Below are 11863 nucleotides of genomic sequence, written 5' to 3'. Positions count from 1 at the left end.
CCAAAGAACACGAACCATACAGGGATGCACACTTTCACCACTCCTATTAGATATAGTGCTGGAAGTGCTAGCAATAGTGATCAGACAAAAAGAAGAAATAAATTGCATCCAAATCTGAAATAAAGAAGAACTGTCATTATTTGCAGATGACATGATATTGTACACAGAAAAACCCAAAGACTCTATATAAAAAAAACTACTAGAATTAATAAATGAATTTGGCAATGTAGCAGGATACAAAATTATCACCCATAAATCTATGGCCTTTTTTACACTAATAATGAACTCACATAAAAAGAAACTAAAAAAAAAAAAAAAAACCCACAAACAAACCCATTTACCTTGGCACCAAAAAAAAATTTAAGATACCTAAGAAGAAACTTAACTAAGGAGGTAAGCGACCTGTACTCAGAAAACTACAGGACATTGAAAAAAAGAGATAGAGGAAGACATATGCAAGTGGAAGAGCATATGTTTATTGATTGGTTGAATCAACATCATTAAAATGTCCATAATACCCAAAACAATCTACAGATTAAAGCAATCCCCATTAAAATACTGATGGCATATTTCAAATAAATCATCTACAATCGTATGAGTGCTCCCTTGTAGGTAATTGTTTTTCTCTTGCTGCTCTTAAGATTCTTTCTTTGTCTTTTGCTCTTGGCATTTTAATTATGATGTGGTCCTCTTTGGATTCCTTTTATTTGGGGTTCTGTGGACTTCCTGGACTTGTAAATCTATTTCTATCACCAGGAGGGGGAAGTTTCCTGTCATTATTTTTTCAAATAGGTTTTCAATATCTTGCTCTCTCTTCTTCTGGCACCCCAATAATTCTGATGTTGGTACACTTGAAGTTGCCCCAGAGGCTCCTTACACTGTCTTCATATTTTTGGGTTCTTTTTGCTTTTTGCTTTTCTGGTTGGGTGTTTTTTGCTTCTTTGTATTTCAAATCTTTGACTTGATTCTTGCCATCTCTAGTCTGCTGTTGGATCCCTGTATATTATTTTTTATTTCAGTCAGTGTATACCTAATTTCTAGTTGGTCCTTTTTCATATCAAGGGTCTCTCTAAATTTATCTGTATTTTCTAGAAAATTCTTGAAAAACCTTATAACTGTGGTTTTGAACTCTATGTCTAATTGTTTGCCTTCCTCAATTTTTTGTGTGTGACCTGTTTCTTTCTCTTTGCATTTTGGCTGCTTCCCTGAGTTGACAGAGTGACTTTGTGTGAAAGGTGTCCTATAGGGTCCAGTGGCTCAGCCTCCCCAGTTACCTGAGGTGGACACTCTTGGTGAACCCCTTTGTGGACTGTGTACAAAGTCTTGTTGTAGTTAAGCCTGGATTGTTGTTGGTATCACTGGGAGGAATTGACCTCCAGGCCAATTTTCTGTGAGGATCAACTGTGTTATGATGGGAGAACTTCTGTGCTGGAGACACTCTTATGAGGCAAGTCTTGCTTAATGGGGCTTTGGTGCTCACTGAGTCTGCCCCCTGAATGTGTCCCTTATGGATCTCTGGAGTTGCAATCTGGATGGTCCTACTCTGGCCGCTGGGTACACTGGCTCTTGGATCTCCAAGGAAGTACTAATTTAGACTCTGCCTGAGGCCACCCAGCAGGAGCTACGGAGAGATCTGCAGATTCCTCTTCTTTGTTTGGGTTTTGGAGGTGCCCAGATGAGGCCCAGCTGTAAAGCAATGCAAGCTGCTGTGGGGCTTTGGGACTTCTTTTGGATATTCTGGGTCTCACTGACTCAGCTGCAATTTGTTAGGTAAGTTTAGATTTCAAAGGACCAAACCATTCATATGCAAAAGCCTCTGCACACAGCTTGGATGGGGTGGAGTCTCAGGGTGGAGCAAATAGCAATGGCTTTCTGTTAGCCCTGTCCTAAGAGGTCCCTGGGTCTCAGTCGTCCCTCGGTAATCACTGCAAGCACCTCTGAGAGAAAGCCACCCTCAAGTTTTGTCTGCTGCCAGACAGTCCAGTTTCTCCCCGTATGAGTCTGGATCCCCAGAGTCTTGCCTGGAACTGGAGTTCAGAGCAGTCGAGAGCTTTTATCTCCCTCCTGCTTGAAAAAGTCAGCCACATAGTTGCCAGCCCTCTCCGCACGTTCTCGCCTCCATACCTCTACACTTTACTTCCTCAGCACCTCTGTGTCTCAGAGTACTTTTCTCTTTCCTTCTAGTTGTAGAATTTCCACTTATCCAGACTTTCTGTGGTTCTGGATGATGTCCGTTTTGTAGTTTAGTTGTAGTTTTGAAGTTGTTGTGGGAGGCAGCAACTTCAGGTGTTTACCTATGCCACCATCTTGGTTTCTCCTCTAGTCCCTGCAATCTCATATCAAATATTCCAGCAAAAATACTTCAATACTGATTTAATACAGATACACATAGGTGTGTGTGTGTGTGTGTGTGTGTGTGTGTGTGTGTGCTCGCGTATTTATGAGACAAATCTATAAAGTAACTGTGCCAAAATTTTAATGAGTTAAGAGTATATGGGATCAGGGTAATATTTTTGTATATTTAAATTTTATTTTTCAAAATAAAATATTTAATTAAAAAAAAAAAAGTCCTTTTTTTTTTTCTTTGCCAGAGGATAATGACTAAGGAAGGTAACAGATGCCATACCAGTCTGTCTTAATTCTACCTGAATCCCATGTGTGGGCCCTATCTAAGAATATACCAGATAATTGAAGGCCACTATAAGCATGAACTAATTGGGGGTGCTCAAGGTTAGATACTTTATGCAGGTGCAAGGTTGCAGCAAACTTTACACTGCGCAGCATTACCTTTCTGTAGTAAAATGCTGATGGCAAAGTGCTTCCTTTGTTTGAGATTGTTTGAACATTTATATAAGCTGTCACTGACCAGCCAGCTATGATTGCTGTTGTGTGGAATAAAGCATGTTCCATTTTCCTGCTTGTACATATGTGTTCTTCTGATTTCCCTTATGGAGAAGAGTCAAGTCCCTTGCTGAAGAGCATGCAACCCACAGTTGGCAAAGTGGTTGAGAGGATTCTGGGGTAAGTGCCCCTTCTACCCTGTTGGAGAACATGTGGCTCCTGACTGGGTTGTGGTATGTGGTAGTGGCCGTCCCGATACCAGGGAAGAATGGGAGTAAATTCAGGCAATGCTAGAGGTTTTAGAGAAAGCTTTGTTATCATTGATGGACCAAATCCCAAAGGACCAGCAAAAAGCTGCCAGACAGATAGGCTGGTTGCTCCTAATAGCTTTGAAGCTGAGAATGAGGCCTTGGAGACCCAGTTGCATGCATTAAAGTAGTAGGAGGCATACTCCATGGGACAGAAGGGACTGGGAGAACCAGAGGAAGGCTCAGAGGATGGTGCTAATATGGGTGTGGAGACCTCTGTTTTGCAGACATGACAAGTGGTGAAGACATATCTAGAACACAAACAGCCTGTGGCCTCAGGAGGTGGAGCTCTAGGGCCACCCACAGTAATTGAATTAACCACATATACTTCCTATACCCACACAGAGATAAGGGAGTTAGGAAAGAAGAGCCACTTCCGATGTGACTCTTAAGGCTATGGGGTGAAGGTGCAGATAGCCTACAGCTGTCTCCAGCCGAGATGGAGATGTTAGCTTCCATAATGACCCACCCCTCCTTGCAGCAGCTACTGCAAATTAGTTGCTGTTTGGGCGCCAGACAGGGAGATCACTCTCTAATGCACTGGTTAATGGCATCGTTTGGAAGCATTTAGCAGGATGCTGGAGAACTGCCCGACTGTGAGTAAATGGACTGTATATATAAATCTTGTGCAAGTGATACAAGAAATGGGCATAAAGACAAGCAATGTTTAATTTGAATATTTGTGATCCTGATGAAAGTTTTACAAAGCATATGAAAGACTTAATTCTCTCTGCCACTCCTCTGGAGGGCAGTATTTGGCTCATTGTCAGCTATTCTGACATCTTTCATAGACCACCATATCCATGAGGTCACTACAGTCATGGCCAGCTTCGGGTACATGGAGGTAAAGCTGTGAGAAAAGGAAGTAACAAGACCCATGACTGTGCAGAAATCTAAGGTAAGTAAAGCAGTACCTAAGACAGTGGGCTCTGGATCTGGAAAACAGCTGGGGCAGAGCCTGTGAAAATCTCCTGCACGCAAATGTGGTGGACTTACTGGCTTCAGGAGTTCAGAGAGAGACAGTAGATCAGCAGCCTAATGATGTACTGCTGGCTCTGTGGAAACAATTATCAGTAGGACAGCATTTCTAGAAGCTGTTGATGAAAGGCAGTTCCCTGACACTGGCATGTCTCCAAGATTACTTAGACTCCCCTGAAGAGGAAGAATATAATCTTCTAGACTGAGAAAAAGGCCAAGGGACCTGGTTAGGGTAGACCGTAGGACCAGAGGCTTCATGTTGGGCTTACTTTTTACTGATGCCCCCACAATGTGCAATGTGTGTTGGCACTGGTGGACATGGGTGAAAACTGAAGCTTGTTTGTATGGTAACCGAGACAGATATGCAGGCCCAGTAGCCAATATAGATGAATAAGGAGGCAGGACTATCCATGTACGGCAGGCAACTTCGATACTGGGTATTGGCTCCTTTCTCTGAAGGCCTATACTGTGTATATCGCCCCCATACCTCAATACATCCTGGGAATGGATGTACTGAAAGGGTTAACTATTGCAACTACCAGTGCAAAATTTCACCTGTGGGTGTATGTGGTAAAGACTACCATAATAGGGCACCTGCATCATGAAGCTGTGATTCTGCCTAACCTCCACAGAGTGGCAGTATTGCCTCCCAGAGGGCATGAAGAGATCAGAGGATTTTGTAGCTGGAAAGGCAAAGATCATCCGACCTATACACAGCCCCTAAAATGCTCCAATATGGCCTGTGAAGAAACCAGATGGCACCTGGTGAATAGCTGTGGATTAGAGAACTGAACACTCTGCATTGCTGGGTGTAACAGACTTGATGGACTGTTTGACTTTGTTTGGGGGCAATATTATTATGTGGTGGATTTGGCTAATGCTTTCTTTCCCATAGATATAGACTCGGAGAGCCAGGAGCAGTTTGCCTTTATGTGGAAGGCCAACAGTGGACTTTTGTTGTTCTCCCTCAAGGATGTATGCACAGGCCTACTATCCATTATGGTCTGGTGGCCCAAGATTTAGCCAAATGGGTAAACCTCTCTCAGTGACATTTTCTCATTATATTGATGATATCATGCTAACTTCTGATTCTTCTGCAGACTGCCAATAGCCTATGGCAGGTGTTGGACTCATAGGGAAGGGCAGTGAATGACTGTAAGGTCCAGGGACCTGGCTTGTCTGTCAAATCTTGGGAGTTGTCTGGTCCAGGAAGACACCGTCAGTGTTTCAGTTCAGCCAGAATATGAAACCTTCAATAGAAATGGAAAGAGGTTCTTAAAACCAGGGTAGCTGGCTTTGTGGACAGAAGTCCCCACCCCTAAGCATGATTGGTCTGTCCTCCTACAAATGAGGATGCCAATCCTTGAAGTTTGGTCAGAATGGAGACACTCTAGTTGGTTGGAGCTGCAGCTCAATTGGATGGGGAAAGCCTCAGTCCTATTGGTTGAAATAGGATTCCAAGAACTCCTTTGTAAAGGCTGGCTCAGATGGCAGAAACACAGTGCAGACAGGCAGTTCAGTGCAGGCTTCTCCCTAAAGTATAATTTGTCTGAGAAGCCCCTGTGTAAAAATGGCTGCTAGGCTCTGTGTTTTCTTGTTTGTTTGTTTTTGTTTTAATTTTAGACCAGTTACGCCCTACTTAGATGTCTTCTTTCTCAGGGTTCACAGGACCTAACATTTATTGAATCACTGACATATGGCAGGCTGTCTACTAAACTCTAAACCTAATTTAATCTGGACAACAGCTTCTTGATGTAAAGCTCCTGGAACAGAGCTGAGGAGAACAGCGCAGACCAGAGTACACTGGCACAAAATGAACAGAACAAAGCACAGCAGAGTAGACCAGCATAGTGCAGAGCAATGCAAAGCAGACCAGCAAGAAGCTGAGCAGAGCTGTCTTAACAGAGACAGGCCTGGTCTAGGACCACCTGGTCCCACAGCTGCCTCAATGCCACGTTGTTTTCCCAGCTGTGCTTTATTACAATTGAGCTGTTTTGCACTGAATAAAGTTTCCTTCTTTATGGCACCCCAAACTGGGGATTCCTGTTAGTGTTGAATTGGTACCAAGGACCATCTGTTGACAGTCTAAAAGTCAAACCTTGCCACTGAAAGTTCTGAGAAATTAGTGCACTTTCTTTTTTCTGTTTTGCTCTACCATTCATCACTTGGATTCTCTTCTGCTGATTATGCAAGCAGCATAACAATAGAATAGAATAATGACTTTATGCCTATATGCCAAATTTCATTGAATGTAAAACGTATTGATTTTAAGGCACATGATTTAAGAAATTATACTTTAGCATTAGGAAAGAAAAAAAATGCTGCCAAGAGATTGTGAGTCTAGTAGAGCCTGGCATATCTTAGGGATTTTAAAATGTCAAATGAAAAGAAGCATGTCTTCTTTGGATCCTAGACAAAATGCGTATATTGAAAACAGCATACTTAAATGTGCAAGTGCAAAAGCTGACACAGAAGTTCCACAGAGCGGCTCTGTTGTTGCCTGCCTACTTGCCTATGCAGGCGAGCTTCAGCCCCGCCCCTTGGGCGGAACACAGGGCTCCAATGAGTTTCACTTTCCATTTCGTGGGAATCAAAAGCCCTGACGGGGGAAGGGAGATAGCACCAGAGCCTTCCTCTGAACTTCCCCAGCATCCAAGTTAGCAGTGGAAGCTTGGCGCTGCTGTGGCACTTAAGGCAAGTTTGGTGCTAATTTATAACCTTTCTTTCCAGGAAAGTCATTCCACGGGGCTCTACTCATATGCCACCTGGGTAATTAAGAAGTTTATTGGGAGGTCTGCAAATTTTAATAATGGTTTATAGTCATTACATACAGATATTAGACCAATGAGTTTTTTCCAAGCTTATATGTTTATTTGGACTCTTTACATGATTTTGAGTTTAAAAAACAAAACAAAACAAAAAAAACAAAAAAAAACAGAAGTGTTGCAAGCTTTTAAAAAGAAAATACAAACCAGGAGTAGAAACAAAAGTTTCTCTTAATCTTCAATCTGCATGTCTAGATTATCTGACGTGTTCCTTGGAGAAATGGGTAGAATGCTAGCACAGATATTCAGCTTTATCTTGATATATGGCCTTTTTCTTTCCTTTTTCATTATTAAAAGATGTGTTGCACAGTTTTGGCACTTATGCACAATGATGAGCTTGCAAAGGAAAAAAAATTAACATGTACACAAGCTCAAAGAAGGTAAATCCTGTTAACGGGAAAAAAAAAACAAACATTGAAACCTGTAAAGAATTTTTTGTGAGTTTATTTGAGCCTGTCAACATATGCCAGGAAGTAGAACCTCAACGGATGCGGTTTACATTTCTATATTTATACATTGCAATCAAAGGAAAGGGACGTAGGTTAGTTACATGAAATTCATTGATGATAGATTAGGGAGGTGGGACAGAGCAAAGCAGGGAAATCTCTGGGATAGGGTAAAAAGTTAAATGATGGACACTTATTTTACAGAGATGGATACAGGATACTCTAACGTAATTAACAGTTGATAATTAACTTGATAACAATAACAATGAGGGAATGTCTCGAGGCCATTTGTTGTGCTCTGAGGGGTCTGGGGTAAAAAGGAAATTAGAAGTTACCCAGACATCTCACAGATATGTTATCTCAGAGGCTGGAGGGCAGATGGACTCAGTAAAAGATCAAAGTTTATCTTTGTCAGGTGAAATATCTGGGACATGACTACCTACTATAACCTGTTAGATATTTAATTTTCAAACCATCTTTTGTGGTTATCTTAGGTCTCTGGGTTTGCAAGACTGCCACGCCGGCCTTCCCTGACCTTGTCAGGTTAGCATGTGGCTCTTTTCTTTCACAGTCCTAATGCCTTTCACATGCAGAGAGAGAAAAAGAGACCCAAAACTCTTATTTTGGGTTTTATGTGCTGTGTGGTAATCTGTGTGTCCAGCACAGTGCTGTCACTGAAAACAACAACAAAACAGCAAATGGTTAAGAATGAAGTCTGAATTTGTTGTTGCCATTATGGATTGGATTTGGAAGACTGGAGCAGCTTGTATCATGTTCCAGGCATGATAATTTTGTTCCTCTTAAGGCATTTCAGACAGAGCCAATATTTCTTTCAGAGTCTAGTTGTGCCCAATTAGAGACCGGAACCACCCCAGGTGGCTTATATCATGATTTTTGCTGTTTCTTGAACACCCTGATTGATTCTTTGTCTACAATGCCAGTGAGCCTAGACCAGCTGCTTCTGTCATTCACATCTACTTATTTTAAGGGTAAAACTTTTAGAAAGGATGGGAGCTAAGTTGATGTAGCTATTTGGAACCAAACAATAAAGCTTTAAAAATAAAATTATTAAACATGTCAGCCCAATACATTTAATTAAAAAAATAACAGACTTTATTTTTACAGCAGTTAGGTTCACAGCAAAATTGAGTGGGAAGTACAGAGACTTCCCATATACTGCCCTCTACCCCCAGGATCTGTCATTATGACATCCTCCCTCAGAGTGATACATTTGTTAAAACTGATGAATCTACAGTGACACATCATTATCATCCAAAGTCCATTCTATGAGCTTTGACAAATGTATAATGCCATGTAGCCTCCATTATAGTGTCATACATAATAGTTTCATTGTCTTAAAAATCCTCTGTTGGAGCCAATTTTTTTTGGAGGGGGGAGGGTGGCGGGGCGGGGGGTGTTGTCAGGGATTGAGTTTGAAAATGCAACTGTCTTGGAATGTATCTGTCCTCTTTGGTGGGTGCTTGTTGCCATTCACTTAGCTCAATTGCATGCTGTCTGCCCTCTCTGACCCATCCTCTTGAATTATAAATTTCACTTCCCTTCTTTTTGTTGCCTCACATATTTGTCTTCCCTCTGTGATCAGCTCTGAAGGTTGCTGCTTTTTTCGCTTGCTCTTTGGTATCTGGCCTGCCAGCCTGTCCAATTGAAACACTCCACTTGGTTTTACTATTCAGTTTAGCTGAAGTATTTTTGAGGTCTTGGCATAGTCCAGAACAGTGTCTCTGGAAAACACAAGCTGGCCCCTTTCAATTCTGTTTCATCAGATTCTTCTCAGTGTGGTCGCAAAATCCTACTTCTTGCTCATGGAATTGTCAATTGTCATCATTTCTCTTTCAACTAGATCTCTTTAGTTGAAAGGAGAACAACTGTTTATGACTTTTGAAAATAAATATTTGCCAAGAAAAAGAGGTTGTTTGTTAACATGAATTTAATAATATATTCACTTATTTTTAGTTATTTCCCAACTTCAGATGTCTGTTTTCTCCACATATTGTAAAAGAATTAAGAAAAAAAGATTCTGATACTTCTTTTCATTCCTAATTTATCAAGTGTTCAGATCTTGGAACAGGAATACTATTGCCAATAAAGGCTCCATTAAAATATATTAAACCTATCCTTTAATAAGTGAATTATTATTTTAAAATTATATATTAATTACAAGATATTTGTAACTTAAGAAAAATAATAATGAAAAATTCCAAAATTATTTATAATCCAATCAATGAGCATTACCTTTCAACTACATTTTTGTTATATTCATTCCAGTCATTTTTATGTATGTGTGTGCATGTGTATATAGTAACACGTTTTATAAAATTAGGTTTGTACTATATGACTTCTTTATAAAGCTTTTTTTATTCAATGATTATAGTCATTAACTGCTCTTTATTAAATAATCTAAAATTATTTTTAAATTTTTATTTTATTGTTTAAAGTATTACATATAGTATATATATATCTCCTTTTATTCCCCATTGACCTTCCCCCAGCCTTCCCTAACCCCTGTCACATGCCTTCATCCCACCCCACCAGTGTCTTGTGTCCATTGGTTATGCTTATATGCATGCTTACAAGTCCTTTGGTTGATCTCTTTCCCCCCCCCTTCCCAACATTCCCCAGCCTTCCCACTGTAATTTGACAGTCTGTTCAGTGTTTTACTGCCTCTGTATCTATCTTTTTGTTAATCAGGTTATAATGTTATTATCCATAAATGAGTGAGATCATGTGGTATTTTTATTTCACTGCCTTGCTTATTTCACTTAACATAATGCTCTCCAGGTCTATCCAAGCTGCTGCAAATGGTAAGAATTCCTTCTTTTTTATAGCAGCGTAGTATTCAATTGTGTAGATATAACATAGTTTTTTAGTCCACTCATCTGCTGATGGACATTAGGCTGTTTCCAAATTTTAGCTATGGTGAATTGTGCTGCTATGGACATAGGGGTGTGTATATCCTTTCTGATTAGTTTTTCTAGTTTCTTAGGATATATTCCTAGAAGTGGGATCACTAGGTCAAATGGGAGTTCCACTTTTAGTTTTTTGAGGAAACTCCATACTGTTTTCCACAGTGGTTGCACCAGTCTGCATTCTTACCAGCAGTGAAGGAGGGTTCTTTTTTCTCTGCATCCTTGCCAGCACTTGTTGTTTGTTGATGACGAACATTCTGACATATGTGAGATGTCATCTCATTGTCAATTGTCATTTTGATCTGCATCTCTCGGGTAATTAGTGACTTTGAGCATGCTTTCATATGTTCTCTATTCTATTCCATTGGTCTATATGTCTGTTCTTGTGCCAGTACCAGGCTGTTTTGAGAACAGTGGCTTTGTAATACAGCTTGAAATCTGGTATTGAGATCCCTCCTACTTTATTCTTCTTTCTCAGGATTGCTGTGGTTATTCGGGGTCCTTTTTTATTCCAGATGAATTTTTGAAGAGTTCTTTCTAGGTCTGTGAAATATGTCATTGGTATTTTAATGGGGAGTGTATTGAATCTAAAGATTGCTTTGGATAGTATGGACATTTTAATGATGTTGATTCTACCAATCCATGAATATGGTATGTTTTTCCATCAGTTTACATCTTCCTCTCTCTCTTTTCAGTGTCCTGTAGTTTTCCTCCTATACGTCTCCTTCATTAAATTTATTCCTAGGTATCTTAATTTTTTTGGTGCGATGGTAAGTGGGATTGCTTTTTTAGTCTCTCTTTCTGTATGTTCATTATTGGTGTATAGAAATGCCATAGGTTTCTTGGTGTTAATTTTGTATCCTGCTACATTGCCAAATTCATTTATTAAGTCTAATAGTTTTTTGATGGAGTCTTTCTGTTTTTTTTATGTACAATATTGTGTCATCTGCAAATAAGGACAGGTTTACACACACACACACACATATTATATATATATATATATATATAAATAATTATTTTTTTTTTTTTTTTTTTTACCAATTTGGATACCTTTTATTTCTTTTTCTTGTCTAATTGCTATGGCTAGCACTTCTCGTACTTTGTAGAACATGAGTGGTGAAAGTGGACATCTCTGTGTTGTCCATGTACTTAGGTGAAATGGTTTTAGTTTTTTCCCCTTGAGTATGATATTGGCTGTAGGTTTGTTGTCTAAGGCTTTTATTATGTTGATGTATGATCCTTCTATTCCCACCTTGTTGAGAGTTTTTATCAGGAAAGGGTGTTGGATTTTATCAAATGCCGTTTTGCATCAATTGATGATTATGGTGTGTTGTTGTTTTTTAAGTTTTGGCTTCAGAATTTTATTTTTAAGGTTGTAGATGGCCAGATTATATAACTATTGCAAACCTGGGAAACCTTTCAGATACATGAGATAAAAGAGAAGTTTGAAAAGACAAAAGTAAATAAATTTTCCATTTTTTACCACCATTCAATACATATATAACTATTCAGTTAACCATTGTTTTGGAAGTTAATGA

The 11863-nt window shown here is 39.7% G+C and overlaps 1 protein-coding gene across 1 annotated transcript in view; it reads left to right on the top strand.

The window, feature by feature from the left end:
• Positions 1-6714: 6714 nt before the first annotated feature.
• USP18 (ubiquitin specific peptidase 18) overlaps positions 6715-11863 on the top strand; it is an 80952-nt gene continuing 75803 nt past the window's right edge. The window contains 1 exon segment of the mRNA XM_036458019.2: positions 6715-6821. The gene's annotated coding sequence lies outside the window, so the exon portion shown is untranslated.

This window comes from Pipistrellus kuhlii, unplaced genomic scaffold (assembly GCF_014108245.1).
Source record: "Pipistrellus kuhlii isolate mPipKuh1 unplaced genomic scaffold, mPipKuh1.p scaffold_m20_p_3, whole genome shotgun sequence".
Classification (NCBI taxonomy): Eukaryota; Metazoa; Chordata; class Mammalia; order Chiroptera; family Vespertilionidae; genus Pipistrellus; species Pipistrellus kuhlii.
The sequence above is the reverse complement of the archived record's forward strand: the minus strand, read 5'-3'. Positions and strand labels throughout refer to the sequence as shown.